This window comes from Fukomys damarensis, unplaced genomic scaffold (assembly GCF_012274545.1).
Source record: "Fukomys damarensis isolate Sample0158 unplaced genomic scaffold, DMR_v1.0_HiC HiC_scaffold_14, whole genome shotgun sequence".
Classification (NCBI taxonomy): Eukaryota; Metazoa; Chordata; class Mammalia; order Rodentia; family Bathyergidae; genus Fukomys; species Fukomys damarensis.
This window is the reverse complement of record NW_022900926.1, coordinates 58447415-58469385: the sequence shown is the minus strand read 5'-3', so window position 1 is coordinate 58469385 and position 21971 is coordinate 58447415. Positions and strand designations below refer to the sequence as shown.

Below are 21971 nucleotides of genomic sequence, written 5' to 3'. Positions count from 1 at the left end.
AAAAAAAAAAAAAAAAAAAAAAAAAAAAAAAAAAAAAAAAAAAAAGAATGCAATTTACATCTCTTTTTGTTATGTAACTTCAAGGTGCTTTTCATGATAGACTCAAGGATTAGATAAAAGAGATTTTAATATTGCTGTAATTATAAGCTGGCTATTTTCACTAAACACTTCGTTGAACTTTGATGAAGGTCTGAGACATCTCTAATACTAAACCAATGGTATATTTAAGGCAGCCTCTTTTTCTAGAAAGCTAATCATAAAACATAAAAAATAAGAGAAAAATGTTCATATTGCTTATTATAAAACATTCACTGGATTCATTCCATGAAGCCAGGTATTTGGCTTTCCCAAGTTAAACTCAGAATTGAAAATTTGCTCATTATAGCCTTGACAGTACTCTGGCTGACAGAATAGTTTGAAGATAAATAATCATTGTTTTTCAGCTTATAATCTGTTCAAAAGTAATTTTCAAAATTATCAGTGATCATTTTACCGTTTGGATATGGGACATATATTCTCCCACTCACCACCGTCGTTTAAATTGATTGGAAACACCAGCTCCAAAGATCAGTCCATCAACTCATTTCCGTGATAGATGGCAATGATGCTTAACAGATAAGAAGATAAACTTAAGACAAAGAAGAAAAGCAAAATACAATCTTCTATTTTTTTTTCTCATTGAGTTTATTGGCACACTTTAGGTATACAGTACAGTTACATTCATTGTTGGAATCTTGTACCTCTACATGACAGGTCTTGGTTCTCATTTTTTTCCCATAACCCAGCCCTCCCTTCACCCCCTTCTCTCTTCCCTATTTACAGAAACTTTATTTCAAGTTTTTTCATTTTCTCATTTTTTTCCCCTTACTTCCTTTCTCCTACCCTTCCCACTTTGCCTACACCTTTAGTTCTTTTCTTTCTATTATACATTGTCAATTATACCATTAGGATCTTATTTACAATTATCATTTTTCACACCAGAGAAACTTCGGTATTTACACATGTGTGACCTTATTTATTTCACTTAGGAGTATATCCTCAATATGCATCCATTTTCCTATGAATAACTCTAATTTTGCATTCTTTTTTTTTTTTTTTTTTTTTTTTTTTTTTTTTTTTTTTTGTACTGGGGATTGAACTCAGGCCGTTGTGCTTGTGAAGCAGGCACCAGAACCACTGAGCTAACTCCCTGGCCCTAATTTCTCTTTCTTTATGGCTGAATAGTATTCCATTTTATAGAAAAAACACATCTTCTTTATCCAGTCTCCAACTGATGGGTAAATGGGCTGTTTCTAAGTTTTAGCTATTACAAACTGTGCTGCCATAAACATAGGTGTGCATATATCACTGTGATATGATTCTTTTAATTCTTTTGGAAAGATACCCAGCAGAGGGATGACTGCGTCATATGCAACCTCTAAACCTAGTTCTTTGAGGTATCTCCATATTGACTTCCATAGTCAACCTTCTATTTTTACAATATGATAGCCTAAATTTTCTTTCTCTTTGATGTTTAGATCAGTTTTAATTTTTGTTCAATTCTTTGTCGTGATCAGTTTTTCTTTTTGTTGATTTCTGTGTAATGCATCACCCTATACAAAAGCAAACATTATATTTATTACTTGTGTGATATTGTAAGCAATAAGACTTTGCATTTATTTGGAGATTATGGTTTAACGAGATTTGCTTGTCTGTTAAGTAGAAAATAATGGAATAGAGTGTTAAACTTAATCCTCTAAACTTGATTGGTTTGGAAACCTCTTAGGGAATGAGTGAATCACACTTCTAGGTGTGCCTGGGTGGGTGATAGAGATGTGACTTTAGGTAATACAATGATCCCTGGTCCTCTCCTCTATGGTTGTCTTCCCATACTTTGTTTTCTGGTGAGAATAAAATAAGCATCTTTGCTCTGCCATGCCCTACTGCCTTGGGGCCGGATAAACATGAATTGGATCCCTTGATATCTAGAGCTAAATTAATCCTGTGCTTCAAGTTGTGAGTATAGGTATGTATTGTTTACCAGTGATAAAAAGCTAATACATACTCCCTGAGACATTTATAGATAAGTGGATGCACACTGAGGCCATACGCTTAAGTGAAATTAATAGGGTATAAGTACTGAATAGCTTCTCTGGGGTAAAAATCCAAAAGTGTAAATAAGGATCAAAATATATAAGTGGTACTGTGTAACAGGAAGAAAAGGTCTAAAGGAGTAGGGGAAGTGGAGGGGTACGGGAAAGGTAAGAAGAGAAAAGAAAAAATAGAAAAGGAAAAACATGAAAACAACATCTCTGTAAACAGGCAAGAGTGGAGGGCCTGAGGAGAGGGCAAAGGAATGGGGAAAATATAAGAACTGTATTAATTACAGTATTAACTGAATTATGCATGAACTGAATTAATGTAACTGTACTGTATATTTTAATCGTACCTATAAACGTAATGAAAAACAAAACATAACCCTCCAAAATAGAGTCCATATGAATATATCAGTTAATGTAAAATAAAATATAAAATAAAAGTATCACTATAAGCTTCTCTAAACATATTGATGATTTTAAATAACATAATTAGATATAGATTGTAACTTTTTTTTTTTTTTTTGGTACTGGGTTCAAACTTGGGCCCTTGTGCTTGCGAGGCAGGTGCCAGAACCATTGAGCTAAATACCCAACCCTAATCATAACTTTCTATGAAGCACCTATTTTAGAAACTATAAGAAAAATCATATTTAATGGCAAAATAATAAAAGATTTATGAGTTCTGGCATGAGGATTTAATGATGGGTTAAAAAGTATGTACTACTAAATTAGTCCACTGATTGGCTTGGCATAGTTCTGAGTACTACTTGACATTAGGGTGTGCAGGCTGGATATAATATAAGGGACAGAGTGAAAAAAACTGTGGCTACTTGCTGCTTGCTTCCTCATTACTTCACTGCTTTGCTGCCTTTCTACCTTCTGCCTGCCATGTACTATTTCTCCTCTGTAACACCTTTCTACGCTGCTACCCTGGATTGGAGTTAGCCAGCTATGAACTGAAACCTCTACAGAGTGTGAGCTAAAAAAACCCTTTCCTCCTTAATTTGTGATTGTTGGGTCCTTTGTCTCAGCAACGAGTCAGGAAACTAAGACAGAACTCTTATGACTAACTTAAAATCAGCTTCCTGTAAATCCTATTAAGTGTAATAATCATAATCATAATTGAAATAATAATACTGACAGAAACAAGAATCTGCTTATGTGACAAAAATATTATTTTTCCATAGAATATTTAAGAAAAATCTACATGCACTTTATTAAGGTTAATTAATAAGCTAGTTTTCTGGACTTGACATGAGGTTAACATAAAAATGAATTATATATGCTATCAACAAACAATTAGAAATAATTTTTAAATGATACCCTTTTCACTCCCACATGAAGAATGTAAACATTATGTACTGCAAACAATATTAATATAAATATGAAAATAGTAATGATCTACAAAGTTTAAGTGGGAAGTATAGAAGATATAAACAAGTATTGAAAGATATGATAAAATATATTATATTTGGAGATGTGCTACATTAGTGTATTAAAAGATAAAGATCCTTTTCAAATTTATATATAATTGTGATATAGTTACATTATTAATCCTTATTTTTGGAAAAGGTAGAAATAAAAAATAAAAAGCTAATCCTAAAAATTAAAAGAAATAATTAGAAATTACTGATCTTAAACATCTAAGCTATTAATTTATAAAATTTACTTAAATAAACAATGGAATTGTGGCAAAAAAACCTCTAAATGACAAAATAGATTTTAGAAATGAACCCACACAAATTGAGAAACTTAATTTATAGCAAAAAAAGTTATAAAACAGTAGCAACATCTTAATCATTCCAAAACATGACACTCCTAAAGTGAGTATGTATATGAAAAAAAAACCACAAAATTGATGCTATATCAAATCATAGACAAAATTTCATTCTATAAGAAGAGAAGTTCTAAATGAACCACAAACCAAGACACATAAAGTTTTATAATATTTTCACAAAGGGTGAAGGAAGAATATATTCAAGATTTCAGCAAATTCTGATATTATAACATCTATATCCACTTATTTTCCATTTGGATACACTTATACCTATTCATTATTTTTACGCATGCTGATATTTTTTTCTGTGACTGTCTTCTCTATCTCGGGGTTTTCTCTGGAAATATTGGTCAAATTAGAATGGTACTATTCTGGGTTTTCCTGGCTATGATAAAAGATTATATGTACAAGCACATCTTCATTATTACACTATTTTTACAGTTTGCCAATCATGTACAAGTTAATTTTTCTTACAAAGATGGATTGAATAGTGTAACAGAAAAGAGAGTATTTTACAGGCATTAAACATTGTGTTGAATTATGCAGGAGGCAGATATTTTTAGGTTGCCCTACTATTAACAATGACAAATTTCATCATTTCATTGAACTAGTGATCACACAATGCTTTCCACTATTTAAAATATATTTCCAATTTGTAACTAACTTTGTGTGGTTTTCCGATCTTATAAATCCATTTCAGCAAAAAAAAATCTTTTAACTGTATCAAACAATTTTAATTTTATTTTGTTGGTACTTATTTCCAATTCATACGGTTTACAGTCATTTTGGGGAGTAGTTACATGTGCATATTACAGCTCTTTAAAAAAATACTCTTCGGCCGGGGATTTAGCTCAGTGGTTCTGTGGCCTGCCTTGTAAGCACAAGGACCCGCGTTCCATCCCCGATATTCTTCCTCTTACCCTCCCACTTCTGGTTCCCCTATCATTTTTTCATATTTTTCAATATTATATGTTTTAGTTCATGTCATCACATTTAATGCTTACATTGATTGGAGTTACCAGGCTCCTGTAAGAGCACATATTTCTTGCTCTAATTTCCCTTTCTCCTCCTCCTCATCCCTTGTTCTTGTTCCCTTGGACCACTTTCCTATTGGATGAAATCTGTATCCTTGTCTCTTTTTATCCATCCTTTATCATTTTCTTTGTACTTTGCTTCAGCCAAATAAGAGATACCACGTGGTAGTTAAGCTGTGAATCTGATATATTTCACTCAATATTGTATTTTCCAGGTGCGTCCGTTTTCCTACAAATGCCCCAGATTTGTCAGTCTTTATATCAGAGTAGTATTCTATTATATATAGATACCACATTTTGGTTATTCAATGATGTGTTGATGTGTATACAGGCTGTCCCAGGATTTAGTTATTATGAATTGTGCTGCTATAAACATTGGTATGCATGTATGGCTGTGGTGTGATGCATGAAGCTCTTTGGGGAAGATTCCTAACAGAGGAATAGCTGAATCATATGGAATTTCTAATTTCAATTCTTTGAGAAATCTCCATAGTGATTTCCATAATGGTTGTACTAGTTTGCTTTCTCACCCCAATGTAAGAAGGTTCCTTTTTTAGCACAGCCAAGCCAGCATTTGTTATTGTTTGATTTTCTGATTGTCATGCCTTCCAGAGCAAGGTGTACTCTTATAGTTGTTTTAATTTGCATTTCTCTAATGGCCAGAGTTGTTGAACATTTTTCCATGTATTTCTCAACCATTTGTATTTCTCTGTGAAGTATCTGTTCATTTCTCTAGCCCATACCTTTTTTTTTTTTTTGAGACAGGGTCTCACTATGTAGTTGAGACTGACCTGGAACTCACTATATAGCCTAGGCTGGTCTTGAATTTACAGCAATCCTCCTGCCTCAGCCTCCCAAGTGCTGGGATTACAGGCGTGCACCACCACACCTGACTGTCTAGCCTATTTATTGACTGGGTCTTTAAATTTAGGTAGTTCAATTTTTTGAGAGTTTTTTTTATTTATTCTAGATATTAGTACTTGATCTGAGGAGTAGTTGGGGATTTTTTTTTTCCAATTCTGTAGGTTGTCTCCTCTCTCTACTGATATATTCTTTTACAGTACAGAACTTCTCAGTCCAAAATAATCCCATTTGTTGATTCTTGCTGCTATTTCTCATGTGAGTGAGGTTCTGTTTAGAAAATCTCTTTTTACACCCATATATTCAAATGTTTTACCCATTTTATCTTCCAGGTATAGTATTTCTGCTTTAATGCTTAGGTTTTTGATCCATTTTAATTTTAATTAGTACATGGTGAATGCTAAAGGTCCAGTTTTGATCTTCTACAAATAGATAACTGGTTTTCCCTCTACCACATTTTGAATAGGTTATCTTTTCTGCAATATATATATTCTTGGACCCTTTGTCAAAGATCAAATAATTGAATAAGTCTGGTGAGGTTTCTATAGCCTCTGTTCTGTTCCATTGATCCATGTCTGACTTTGAGCCAGGACCATGTCTATTTTGTTACTATTGCTTTGTGTTATAGATTTAAGTCTAGTATTGCTATGCTGCCTATTTTGCTCTTGTTGTCCAAAATGCCTTTTTCTCTTCAGAGTCTCTTCTAGCTTTAAATAAATTTTAGGGTTGTTTTCTCTAGATCTATAAAGTATTCTGTTGTTATTTTGACTGGGACTGGATTGAATCTGTATAACAGCTTTGGAAATATGGTCATTTTGACAATATTATTTCTGCCTAGCCAGGAGCAAGGAACAATTTTCCATTTTCTGATGTTTTCTTAAGTTTCTTTCTTTAGGGTACTGCAGTTTTCTTTGTAGATGTCTCTCACTTACTTGGTTAATTTCTAAATATTTAATTTTTCTTGAAATATGAATGATATTATTTTCAAAACTTCCTTCTCATCTTGTTCATTGTTGATATACACAAAGGCTAATTATTTTTTCATGTTGATCTTGTATCCTGCTACTTTGCTGAAATTGGTTATTCATTCTAAAAAAAAAATGGTGGAATTCTTAGGATCTTACATGTAGAGAATCTTCTCATCAGCAAATAAAGATAATTTGAGTTCCTCCTTTCCTATATGTGTTGTATTTATTTCTTTTTCTTGAGTATTTTCTCTGGCTAATGCTTCAAGTACTATGTTGAATACAAGAGGTAATAGTGTACATCCTTGTCTTGTTCCTGATTTTTGATGGAATGATTTTAGGTTTTTCCCAGTTAATATGATGCTGGCTATTGGTTTTTCATAAATATCCTTTATCATATGCAGATAATGCCTTTCAATGCCTGTTTTCTTTAGGATTTTTATCATTGTTGGATTTTGTCAAAAGCCTTTTCTTTGTTTATTGATATATGACCATGTGGTTTTTGACCTTGCTCCTATTTATATGAAGCAATACATTGATAAACTTATATATGTTAAGCCATCCTTGCATTTCTGGGATGAAACCTACTTAATGATGATGTATGATCTTTTAGATAAGGTGCTACATTCTACTTGCTAATAATATCTTGCTGAGGATTTTTGCATCTATGTTCATAAAGAGATTGGCCTATAGTTCTCTTTTTTAGTTGAGTCTTTATCTGGTTTTTGGATCAGGGTGTTATTGGCTTCCATAAATGAATTCAGGAGCATTCCATCCCTTTCAATTTCTTTGAAGAGCTTGAGGAGTATTGGTAATAAAACATCTTTAAAACTTTTGTAAAATTCAACCATGAATCTTCAGGTATTGCGATTTTTTTCAGTTGTAGATTTTTTATTCTGAGTCAAATTAATTGCTTGTTATTGGATTGCTAATCATATTTATGTCTTCTTGGGTTAGTTTTGGAAGTTTGCTTGTGTCTAGGAATCTGTCCATTTCTTCAAAATTTTCAAATTTGTTGTAATATATTTTTCCAAGTAGTTAGTATCCTCTGAATTTTGAAAGTATCCGTTGTGAATTTGCCTTTGTAACTTCTAATTGCATTGATGTGCATCTTGTCTGTCTCTTGGTGAGTCTTGCTAAGGGCTTGTCTATTTTATTTATTTTTTTCAAGGAACCAGCACTTAGATTTTTTGCTTTTTTACAGTGTTTTAGTCTCAATTTTATTGATAATTTCCCTCTTTAATTTGGTTTGGAACTGGGTTTTTGTAGTTTGTCAGGTATCTTAAGATTTCTCATAAAGTTATTTGGATTTGTATTGTTGTCCTATGTAATCACTGACTGAGATAAATTTTCCTCTTTAAACTATTTCATATTATCCCAGAACTTTTAGTGATTGGTATAGTCATTGCTATTAATTTCCAGATATTTTAAAATTTCTTTGCTTTCTGCTGTGACCAACTTGTTGTTTAGCAGTATGTTGTTAATTTTCCAAGAGGTTTTGCCTTTTCCAAAATTTGTCATTGATTTCTGTTTTCAGGGTGATTTCATTTTTTTTATATTTACTTAAGCAGGATTTGTGGACTAGTATGTGATCTAGTTTTGAAAATTCTGTTGAGGGGTAGAATGCTCTGTATATATCTGTTAAGACCATATACCAGTGGGTGTGGTTCAACTCTGAAATTTCTTTTTGGTTTTTTTGCGTTGTTGTTGTTTAGTTGTTATGTCTCTTTGAGAAAATGGGGTTTTAAAAATTCCCTATTATGATTGCATTAATATTTATTTGATCTTTTAATTTCAGAAGTTTTTGTTTTATAAAGAGAGGTGCTCCCATATTTGGTGCACATATGTTATCTCTTCTTGTCGGATCGTTCCTTTATTTGGTATATAATGACATTCTTTTTCTCTTCTTTTTTGTTGTTGTTTCTTTATGTTTTTTTTTCCCATTAAGTTTATTAGTCCATTTTAGGTATATTATATGATGACATTCATCATTGGGAATTTGTACCCTTACATGATATATCTTGATTCTTATTTTTCACCATTTTCCTGCTCTCCCTTCAACCCCTTCCACCCCTCATTTACATTTACATTTACAAAGGCTTTGTTTCTGTTTTTTCCTTTTCTCATGTTTATTCCTTTCCTTTCCCCTACTCCTCTGACTTTCCCTTTCCCTTTGGACCTTTTCTTCCTATTTTAGATTCTCTATAAGTGTGAGAACATGCAGTATTTTCCTGGTTTTTTTCACTTAACAGTAAGTCCTCTAGGTTTTTCCATGGTATTGCAATGAGCAAGATTTTCTTGTTGTAAAATATAAATTAATTTCATTTTTAATAAATAAAAATAACAATTTTGCTTTTTAAGAGTGTACTATGTGATGCTGAGGATACATGTACACATCACATAATGTTTAAATCAGGTTAAATATATTGATCTCAACTATCATTTCAATATGGAAAAAAATTCAAAATATTTTTTCTTCTCTTTGAAATATTTAATAAAGAAGAGCACACAGCAAAGCTATTCACTTCATGGCTGCCATGAACAGAGGATAGGGAGTGTACCGATCAGTGCTGCACCCTTTGAAGGAAAGAACCATAGTGCCCTATGCCCAGTGGTCCCCATATAATAGCACATTTAAGTATGAGTAACTTCGCTGCCATGGTCCAATCAGCTGGAGTTTCAATCCAGTAAAATTGACAGTTAAACTTAATTGTCACATTTTCTCATAAGATCAATAAAGTTACTTATTCATTTTATCTTACAATATTTGTTTTAAAAATGTATATAACTCATACCACTAATAGCAAACTCTAAAGAGAAAAATTATTTTGAAAATTACTGAAAGTGCTACATAATTTATGCTAAACTACAGAGTGATATAAATGTTATGCAAATCAAGTAGGGATAAATAATCCTCTGAGAGAACAAAAAAAAATTGGGTAAAGTGAAAAGGGGAGACAATATATCTTTAGATACCACAGAGAACATTCCTGGTCTATCCCTCAGTCCTTGTTCTCTGACTCCGACTACACTTTTGTTTTTGCTCATTGCCTACTAAATTATTTTTGAGGTAATTACTTTTAATTTTATTTTTCAAAAATCTAAGAATTAGATTTATTATAAAATTAGCAGAAGCCTCACAGCTAGTTTGGATAGGGACTATATGGATGCTTATTTAAAACCATAATGATATAATCTTTTTGTTAAAAAAAATTCAAACATTTCCTGTAAGCTCACATGGTCATAACAACTTAGTTCTAAAGCTTAGCTTGAGTGTTTGGTTTTAAACTAGGATTTATACCAGAATCTTTTCTTTCCTGCAAAAGATTATTTGGCCAGCTGAGAATATGTCTTATGAGCAGAAATGAATATATTGGGTAGTGTTCAATTATGAGAAGCCATAGCTCAAATGCATTTGTATTTTTATCGAAATAATAAAGAAATAACAATGGGTTAATACAAGCATCAGCATAAATATGGTTCTGCTTCCAAGAATATGAACCTAGAGGCAGAAATTATTTGAAAATGATGCAATGATTTTTTTCCCCTCTTTGGAAAGTTCAGAAGAGTAGAATTCTACTCATACCAAGTTTCTCATATCATTGAGGGTAAAAACTAGAAAATTATTCTCTATTTTCTTGACTCTATCCCTGTCCCAAATGAAAATTTTAGTAGCTCTTTGTCTTTGAATTTTGAAAACTAGATATTTTGGTTATAATTTAACTAGTTTCCAATTTTTAAATTACCATGAAGTTTGTCAATAGTCATGACAATACTTTAGTAATCAAATATTGCATATTTCTTTTAAATATCTTTTAGTATTTTAAATTCTTACTTCTGATTATTCATTTTGCCTCAGTGATCTACTAGAACCCTTCCTCATTTTATATAGATTTATAAAAAGTTATTGAAATATCTCAGAGTAGTATTTGTGAAATTTGCTTCTATTATTATAAAATAGGCTGTGAATAAAAAGCAATTTAAAAGTACATGATAAATAATCTTTAAAATGTCTCAACTTTTGATAGAATTAAGGAGTTACTGGAAAAGAAAATGTGTTCTTTCTAAAGTAACGCCAAAATCATATGTAAAGCCATGGGCAAAAAGAGTAGCTATTCTTTGCACAAAATTGTCTTATTTCCCAAGTTTCTCATCTTTAAAACTTTCCATCTCAATTCAGTACATTTTTTTTTATTTTCAAATTGCCTTTCCTAGTTTATCTTCTAGCAAGTTGTGATAACATTGTGCAACATGAGTGCATATAGAATTAGAATATATTGTATATATAATGTATGACTACTAAAACAATAGCAACAAGTGTAAAAATATTGATTTAAACAAATGGTTACATGATTATTTTAATGTATTCTAACAATGAAGAGTGCATAATGTACAATTACATGATTGATATAAGGTTTATTACTTTTGAAAAAAATGAACATTTCATTAATAACAAGAGCCAGTTTTGGAGGACGCATTTTAGGATTAAACACCTGCAATATATATTGATATCTAAGAACAGAACTAGGCTAAAGCTAAAATGGAGCCTTCTGTGATCATTTTCAGCATTATAATTTCCTGCAAAATTTGAGTGATTTGCAAAACTGTGATAGATTTCCCTGAATAGGATGATGGCATAGGCTTTGTAGATTCAAAAATAGTTTTGCTGAGGCAATGAGAAGAAATATACTATCAGATTAGAAGCTTTTCATGTTTAACTAAGCCAAAAAGAAGCTGAGAATTAGCATCTAACCAATGTAAAGTCCTGCTTCTCGTGTTTTACTATTTAATTTTTTGCATTTCATTTTCTTTGATCTCTCTCTCTCTCTTCTACTCTCTATCTTTTGATTCTCTTTATTTTATTTTGCAAAAGAAAAGAATAATTATATTCACAATTTAATAATTAGGCATTGTTATTAAACTATTTATAAATGCAAATAACAAAACTTTAAAATTTGTATTTTGGCACGATTTAGAAGAATTTGTCCTAAAATATAAAATAAACAGGAAGAACAATTCTGGAGATTTTATATAGGTGTCAAGCCATAGTAAATGGAGAAGTCACTGAACACGAAGATCGTTTTATTTAGGGACTATGGAAAATCTTCAATTACGTTTTATAAGTTTATTCTAACAGGGATGCTGACTTAAATTCCACATGGATTGACTTTACATTGTATTGTCTATATTCATGGATTTTCATATATATCATTATTATACTAGGATATAATGTGAAATACCCAACTCAAAGTGTTTTAGACCAGTTAGGCAGTAGTAATATTTTGCAAACAAGTAGTTATTGGTATTCAAACATTTACTTACTAAATTATTGAATCTTGATAAAAATGCTGACAGAATCCAAAGAACACAAAATATTCTTAGTAAAACTTGGGAATTTATATATTTGTCCTATATGAACAACTATATCTCCTATGATATCAACCAGATATTCCATCTAACCTTTATTCATGATCATAGAATATGTTTACTCAACAAATGAAGCATATTAAAAATCCAAACATAGAAATAAAAATTAGATTTTGAAATATGTTTCTTCTTTAATTTTTAAAAAAATTTAGTGCTGGACTCTTGAATATTTAATATAAGACATTATTTGCTCATAAACATGTTTTGATTCTTCTCATAAGAATTGTAACCCTGACTCTGCTATCCCAGGCCTGAAAAAGTCATTTGATGGATAGTTTCATGATTTATAGTTATTATGATCTGACAAGGCTCCGTAAGTGTGAGATGAGCTGCTTCGTCACAGAGCCAGATGTCCCAAGAATACAGTTTTTAGTATAGCTGAACTGTGACTTTACTTAAAACTTCATAGCTTAATCAAATTCTAACATTTTTTAATTGTATAAATGGAAAAATTTGAGGTGTAATACATTATTAGGTTCTTTCTACAGTTTTTGTATACAGGCATCGCAACTGAATTAAGCACAAAGTCTACATATTCCTTGGTTCATTTCATTAGACACAGCTGAGACTCAATCACAAACCTAGTTTTAGTTTAAAACACTACTCTCATTAGAAATTAAATCAGGACTACTAAATTTCTTACAGCAGTTCTATATCAATTATTAGATGTTTTAATACTTTGTCACTGACAACAGACACTGGATTTCAATATTAACCTTACAGAGAAAAGACTTTATATTCCATTATGTGTTTTGTTGGTCACAAATTTTAGACATTTTAGAAATTGAAATGTAGAAATTCTGAGCTATTTAGAAGACCCAAAGTTTACCAACCCAATGAAATGTGACCAATTTTCAAGAAGCAGTCATCCTTTAAAATGGTAAAGGATTGAAAGATTCATTTAAAATTTACTTTATAAGGAATATCTGTGTGGTATTCAGTAGGCTAACTCCTGCTTATGGTGCGGTGACAGTAAAATAGATTATTTTTGAGGTGACAGTAAGTTGCTGCAAACTTCATGCTGTCCAAAGGAGAGGTGACACATGTATGATTATTTTCTCAGCTTATCAGGCCCAGAGTTTTTCTTGATCATGAAAACAATTCAAAGTTTCACTAGTTTGGCTGTAATTTGGATATTTAATTTCCTGCCAAACTTCATGTTTTCAGAATGGGCAAAAATACATTCATTTTGACTATAATTATGTCAAGCATTTTAACAGCCTATACATGAAACATAAAGAAAAAGTTAAAGGGAGATGCTTACTTAATTCATGTGAGGACTTAATTAGGATTTTGATTCATTTAATATTGTATTTTATTTAATTTATTCCTTTTTCTAATAGAATACAATGGCATGTCAGTTGTATATGATTATGGATAGCTATTTATGGAACAGGATTTTGCCTCTACTCTTAATTACATTTTATTTTGAGGTTAATATTATATTACAACTATAGATTTTATTTGAGTCTATTCTTATAATTTTCCTCTCTCATTAGGATTTAAATTGCTAGTTGTAGATTCTCTTGTTTGTGATTTTTTTTTTCTATTTCTGTTTTCTATTTCTAGGTCTATTCTCTGCTGCATTATTCTTGTTGATCACTTTAAAGGCACTTAGGGGTTGAAGAAAAGAAATAATTTATTCTTGCCATATGCTGAAGTTTTCAATAAACAATGTATTTATGGGTTAAATAAAAGCCTGCCATTTGTGTTTATTAATGAATGCATTGATTTTTACTTACTTTTCCTCTCTACCCTTTACTCTGCTACATACTATCCTATTACAGGATCATCATGACATTCTAAAATTTGTCCATCTCAATTGCTATACATATACATTGAAAATAATCATGGATATTTGTCACAAATGCAGCACTTCTCAGTATGTTTCATCGCCTCACGTTTCTTCCTAGTTACAAAACAATTTAGAATTATTCATTTATTTACAAATATCATCAAAGTAATGCACTCTGTGGAGCCCCCTAATAAAGTTGAAGAAAGATTATATTTATGTTTTATTAACACTCTTACTTAACAATAGTATGATTGCTCTAATGTTTAACCTTATCCTTGGCCTAATATGTTTCATACTCCTTTAGTAATTACTTGAAAAGTACTTTATAAAGTTACTGAAAGCAATACAAGATAAGCCTATTCATTTTTTAAAAATCACATAGTTGCTTTTCTATTATTTTCCCAAGGAACGAAGTCAAATTGAAACCATGCCTTGCTAACATGTTCTGATATGCCAGCCAACAAATAGATTCTTATTTTTATTCATGGGATTCTATAACCAATAACTGGCTGGTAAAATGTGTTGAAATCAATCAAGTTCTAGATATGTACTCAATGGATGGATAGGGAGAGTCCCCAGGTCGCTCACAAAATTGCACTTTCTGTATAACAATAGAAGCTACTTTTCATTAGCGTTCCAAATATCTCTGGTTTGGGGAAGTCTCCAGGTAATATATGCAGTGAAGAACATTACTAGGCGCTAGGAAACAATAGGCTTCTATCAATCAACATATATTTAAATATGAACAGCTTTTAGGAAAGCTTTGGGTATTTTTTTCTTTCTCTGACATTGATGTTGATTAAGTATCATAATTTAATGAACCAGAAAAAAAGATTGACATTTGTACAATTAGTCTTCACATGGCACACACAAATCTGATCCTCTGAATCTGAATTTCAGACAAATGTTACTGCAATTGTGCACACAGAACTCTGACACCAGCTCAGCTTCCAAGTCTCCTATTATATTCCTAGGCTTAGCAGCATAAAACAAATGAAGCGAGACAAGGTTTCTGCCTCAATCTTGCTTTACTGAACTGAGGAGAATATAAAGAATGAGTGGGACAATATTAACAGTGGCATGGTTTGTTAAAAGTGCAGGACAGCTTGGTGAGATGACAAAATATTAATTTGTAATATGTTTTCTCTTATATTTGCCTTTTACATGCATTCTCATTTATTCTAGATTTGGCCGATTTCTTTGCTTAAATAGGTGCCAGTTTACCCACTAATTATTCCACTGGAGGACTCATTCTCCCTGAATTTTTAGTTTGCCTTTGTTTCAGAGGGTAATATACTCTGCCTTCTTAACACAGATACTGGGCAGAAAATAGACTCCAAATGATTACTTTAGTTCAACGTTTCCAAATTTCATAGGGTAACACATTAATGAGTTTGAGATACCAATTTGTTGAAATTAAACTTGCATTTCTTTAACTTTAAAGGGAATGAAATGGACTAAATTAGGATAGAACTGAAGAGAAAAGAAAAACAACAAATCAGAGTGAATTGCATATAGTAATGGTAGATTTTTTTCAATTATCAGTGTGTCTACAAAAATTTAATACAATAAGTATATGAATTAATCATTGTGGGTTGTAGATAAGAATGTTCCAAAGGCACTTGCTCAATCTAAGCAGCACTCACTCCAGCTTGAAAGTATAATCCCCAAACCCTATGACACTATATGAGGGAAAGAAGTGAAATTATAATGAGGCAACAAACACAATGCCCACTGTGACAAAACTGTAAACGGACCCTAATTTACAATCCCTCCTCTTAAATTGTGAGTGAAGCCCATGAAAATGATTAGATCACATGTGTGACTAAGTTACTTGGCAAGGATCAAATAATTTTCCAGATTTAAATTTGTGTTAATGAAAACAAAGTTTATCCCAGGAGGATCAGACCAAACCAGGTGAGCTTTTCAAAAAAGGGATTTTTTTTTTCTGAAGTGTCTGGGTGATTTAATCTTTTTCAGCTTTAATTGAGTTTATTGGTACATCTTAGGGATACAGTACAGTTACATACTTGGTTGGGACCTTGTACCTCTACATGACAAGTCTTGGTTCTCATTTTTTTCCCCTTGTCCCTGCCCTCCCTTGAGGAAAGAAATGATAAGAAACTGCAACAGACTTGCTCCAGCTAGCCTAGAAAAATCAAAGTACCATGTTATGCATAATCACATGCAACAGGGAGCAGTCGATAACTTCTAGGGGTCAAGGGCTTTAGTCCTACAAATACAAGGAAATTAATCATACCAACAGCCAAGCATTTCAAAAAAGACTGAGTTCAGGTAAGTTTCTAGCCCCGGCCAACACTTGTATCTTTGCCTTTTGAAGCACAGAAGTGGGTTCCCAACCTTAGCCTAATCTTGAAGCTAGACAGACTATAGGGAAATAAGTGGGTGCTGTTTTAAGTAATTACGTTGACAGAACATTTTCATATAAAACTAGAGAACACATGTATCTAGATTTGAGGCTTTATGGGATCCCCTTTTTGTTCTGGAACTGCCAACAGTCACTAAGGGGAGAGACAACATTTCCTTTCTACTGTCCGCCAAGTTTTTACAGCCCAAATCCATCATTAGTTCAGTCCTCTTCACATCTGTACAACGTGTCAAACGAATATCTTTGCTCATCTGGCTTCTCATTATATACCCCAATTATTTTTAAAAGCACAAAGAAAAATATACGTGTCTAAGTAAGGGCTTTTGGAATATAATTTTCACATCCTTGTAAAATAGTATCAAACCTTACTGAAGAAAAAGATAGAGTTTAGAAAAGTTCAAAAATATCTTTTTGCACATAGTTACTTTAAATCTATCCCGGAATCCAGAGGTCCTTCTATCTCTCTAATTATTTTCTCATTAAATTTCTCAAGGTAACAAAAATTTAAATTTGTTTTATGGTGAAGCAGACAGACATGTAATGAGTGAAGTGATTTTTAGCATGGTTATTTAACTTAAGTGAGCCATCATCTCTATTTCTTCATTTGGCAGTGTGTGTATGTGTGTGTGTGAAGAAAAGATATGGAGATGTATCATTCCTACTCTTTTAAGGATGTGGAAATTATTGTGATGACTACTAAATACATATTTTAAAAATAATCCCTTTAAATTCTCTCAATCTTGTAACAAAACAGTTTACAATTGAATTTCAAAATTAAAAATGAATCAATGCCCCAGTAATTCCATAAAACCTAGGCAATGGAATTTTTCAATAATTGAGAATTTAGGATGACTTACATATAATGAGACCTGAAATTGAATAAAGAAATAGGAATAGGCTATGCTTCCTAATAAAGATAATAAATAATAGAAATTTACTATATATTTTCTTATTTTATAGTAATAATGCATTATTTACTATAAATTAATCTTAAAAGGTTAAACTATCTTTACTAACAAATTTTCACTGAGTAGTGTATTATAAGTATGTGCACACTGTATACTAAGAAAAGTTTTAATATGATTTAATTTTTCTCATTTACTATATTAATGAATTTATAACAAAGCTAAGCAGTAAAGTCATTTTAACACATTATAATATCAAAATATCTTTAAAATTCTGTGAGACCATCTCTCATTTCTAGCTAATCCCCCCAAATCAGTTCTCCTGAATTAAAATTGTACACAGAAGGCATCACTTCATAAACAATCAGAATTTAAAAGCAAAACAAGCCATGATTGTAGATCTTAGCAGAAGTTAATTGTGCACTTACAGCACACATCTGTGCTAGAGGGAATCTAACCCTCCCGTTAGTGCAATAGAAAAGGAGGAGGCCGGCTTTTAAAAAACTGAAATAAAGACATTTTGGTGATTCTGTGTGTCATCCTGGTTTAAGACTACATGATTAATATTTCTGGTTACATTCAACAAAATAATTCCATGCCGAGTTTTACAATAGTGCTGATGTATGGCAAGTTAGTTTTTTCATTTTATTTTTATAGAATAAATGGCAAGTCATTTTATTCACAGAATTTTGTTTTAGCCATACAGTCAGAATTTTTGAAATAACTTGTTATAATGTATATTCTACATTATATATGTAATATATATATTACATTTCATTAGGGTTGCATCCTACTTTTAAGGCTTCTTTCAGATTTTTCTGCTTTCTTATATATCTGTTTTCTTTCTTCTCATGCACTCTTTAAAAATTGTCCTTGGTAGCTGAGAGTTATTGTACTCTACAGTCTCAACTACTCCAGAGACTGAGTAGGATTGCTTGAGCCCAGGAATTCCAGATAACCCTTCATGTTTCCCTTTTGATAGAGCAAATATAGAGTATTTTAATTCAAACAAGGGAATGATTTTAAGATATTTAGGAGAAAAAAATCTGGATTTCTCCATTTCGAACTTTGGCTAAGAGCACAGAAGCCTACATTGAAAAAATTCGCCATGATCACAAAGACTGTTTTACAAATGACTTCCAACCATAAAGCTTTCAAGAAAATGCATAATTTCATGGTTTTGAAAGTTTCATGTTTCTTTCAAGAAATGATTCCATGAATGTCAAAATAATTGGCATGCTGTGGTGTCTTCAGTGTCCAATGCTGCTTGCTTACAGATGAGAGGGATTTCAAGATGTGCAAAGATGGCCGAGGGTGGGCACAGTGCTGCTGGTAGTTGCTGAGGGTGCCTTGTCTAAGGGTCTCAACAAGGGCAGTAAATGTGCCTATTAGAAGCTGACCCGGACCCAGGGTGTAGTAGTTATGTTGTGAAATGGGAACCGATATTAAAGAGAAAGACGGAGTCAGGAGTGATTGTTAGTGTTTATCTGGTCCCTAAAATATCCCCATTCATAATAGTGTTACAACTATTTTAGACTCATATATCTTTATATTGAAATTTCTTCTTCTTAAGATTCCTTAAACAATTTCTATATTTCACCAATAATTCCATGGATCACTCATAAATTTTATAACTTTGACTCTTGCATTATTGCCTACCATTTTCAGTTAGGATACTTTGGAGTAAAATAAATTTAAGAAGAAAATATAAGGGAAAAACATCACTCATATTGGTTTCCTCCTAGGAAAACTCTACTGAGTTCATATAAATGTAGATAAACTGCTAACCCTCAGAATATTTTACTTTTTCATCTGGCAAGTTAGGTTGCTCTTTTCAGAGTTAAATGTCTGAATTATTTTTACTAAATAACGAAGGGATAACATATTTATTTTTTCATAAGAGTAGAAGTTAGTCAGAAGAGTTATTCATTAATATTGAATATGAAACATACATTAGCTCTACACCAATGGTTCTCAAATTTTGGGAACATGAAATCACTTTTTCCTCTTAAAAAAATTATTGAGGACCACAAAGAGTTTTTGTTTCTTTAGGTTATATCTATTGATGTTGTAATTATTTGAAAATACAATAGGGAAAGTTTAAAGATATTTTTACAAAAATGCATAAGCCTGCAACATGTTAAAATAGAGATGCACGATTCGGGAATTAGTGACCAGCATTATTTTGTGCAAGTCTCTATAATGACTATTTTAATAGAAGATAGATGGGTTCACACGACTGCTCTGTATTCGGTCTGTTATAGCAAGTTTTTTGGGGATGGAGCATATGAAAAAACTGTGACCTCACATTGACACAGATTGAGATTATGGGAAGGTTCTCAGGGATCCTAAAGAAAACCATAAGTCCCATAGGTCTAATTTGGGATGCCGCTGCTTATAAGTATCCTTTTATTGTCACTTTTATCTCTTCTTTAATCTCCTCACACATGGATGATACCTATTTTTACTTCTTCCTTTCCTTTATATCTTACATGTTTTTGTTTCTTTTTCCTTCCCTTATCCATTATGCTCTACCATATTGCTTTCTTATTCTCTTCTTTTTTTGCTGCCCTCTAACTCTTTTCTGTAGTTTTGCTACCTCTCCTTAAAACTCTGTTTTCTTTCCTTCAAATGATTTATGCAAATACAGTATGTCTCTCTAGGGAAGAGTCCATCTTGATAGCTTATGAGAAGATGTATGATAATTCATATTTATTTCTCCCCTACTTTTCTCTGGAAATAGAACTATCTATTCATAAAATAAAGCAACAAGTAGTCAAATATCTTTAATTTTCCACTTTCCCTCTGTCCCTATATCCAGGGTTATTATTCCCCTCTCAAAATTCACCCTAAGTTTATTTGCCTTCATCTCCACATTTCCAAGTCCAATTCAGGTTTAATCCATTTTTCCCTCACTATAGTATCACAAAAATCTAATAATTGCTTTTCCTGCTTCCCTCTTACCCAACTCTACCACCACAATAGATTATCCCCTCAGTGGCCAATGCAGTTTCTAATGATGCTCTTCATAACCCATCTGAATGCGTTTTTCAGTTGAGGTACTCTCCCCGAGCTGCTGAACTGACTTTCAAAAGAGGGAGCCATCTCCTCCAGAGGGTATAGCGCTTTTGAGCCTCAGGATAGAAAATGGCCAATGGCAGGCAGGGTAAAAAAGGCTGACACCGTACACTGGAATACAGTCTGCACTCCACAATTTCCCATGTGATCAGAAGAAAGCTATTGTCCACTGAGATCACATACTTGCTTCCTGCACTCCTGTTATCCTGAGGTTGCTCTTTGTCTCAAGCTCTACTTTTAGGGAATGAAAATTAAAACACTCAAAATCTAATATTCTATGTCAAATTATATTCTAATTTTGCTTTAAACTTTCCAGTGAATTCCAAACTCTTTCTTATTACCTACAAAATACTACTTTTAAGGGTGTATACCTATCTACTCACTGAGGTCATTTCTTGTCAACCCACTGAGGAAGGGATCTCTCAGGACATTCATTTTTACTATTTCTTGTCTGAAAAGTTCTAAGTTTTTGTAGAAACATTATTTTTCTGCGAATGGATTTTAAGCCTCATATTCCACAGAGGCTTTTATGAATATTCTGTATAAATTTGCCCTCTACCTTCATTTCTTCAATTCCATGATTCTGTTAAATTACTATTTTATATTTTTTTAGAGAATTTATTATCAGAAACTACCATACTTATAAATTTCTTTACTTTTTAGAATTTTGTCTCTCTATTAGCTTTCCAAATGCTGGCCACAATGCTTATCATTCACAATCTAAAGGAGAGGTTTAATTTGGGTCATGGTTTAAGGAGATTCAGTTCCTGGGATGCTGGTCGCAAGGCAGAAGCATCGCACAAGGGTAATTTGAAACAAGGCTACTTAGTTTGTGGCAGGAGGGAAGAAAAGCAGGGGAGCAGCAGCAGAGAGGGAGGAATTAGAGAACAGACATTAACCATAAGGCCGTGTCTCCATGACCCACCCAGACACACCCACTAGTGTGGGCCACCAATCCCAAATGGATCCCAAAGTCATTTGTGTTGATAAACCACTTTAACCACCACATCGGACCCCTTATCTACTTTTATAAGCAAACGTATCTCCTTAAACCACACTTTATCTCCCAATAGGGACAACAGCAAGTTCACAGTTGCACCAAACATTATACAACAATCCATAAATTCAGAAAAAGGACAACCCCTTTGCCAAAGTCTCAAACGTTCCAATGTTTTTTTTCAAAAGTCCTAGTTAAATTCTCTTTCTAAACTCACGGCAAATGCTTAGCTGTGAACTTCTAAAATAAAAAATAAAAAACATAATTCCAATGTTAAAAAAAAGGCAAAAGGTAAGCATTCTCATTTCAAAAAAGAGGGATGGGAGGATGAAAAAACTTTGGACCAAAATTCGGCAGGATAAACATTACTTCCTGTAGCTCCATATTCAACATCAGGGTCACACGGAGAGATGTGAGCTCGGAAGGGCTCGGGCAGCCCCATCTCTGTGGGATTGCTCTGCTCATGACCTGCAGCTCTCCTCTGCGGCTGTGCTATACTCCTGCCACCTCCAACCTCCCAAGGTTGCCACTGCACCGTCTGCTTCACTTGCACAGCTCTATGCACTGCTCTCTCAGGGACACCTTCCTTCCTTGGCTTCCCGCACCTTCCTTTGAAATCTGGGTGGAAGCCTCCCCGACCTCACGACTCTTAACATTCTTCACGC

The 21971-nt window shown here is 32.6% G+C and overlaps 1 pseudogene; it reads right to left on the bottom strand.

Annotated features, from left to right (window-relative positions):
* LOC117285977 overlaps window positions 1-21748 on the bottom strand; it is a 43622-nt pseudogene extending 21874 nt beyond the window's left edge.
* Window positions 21749-21971: the final 223 nt, after the last annotated feature.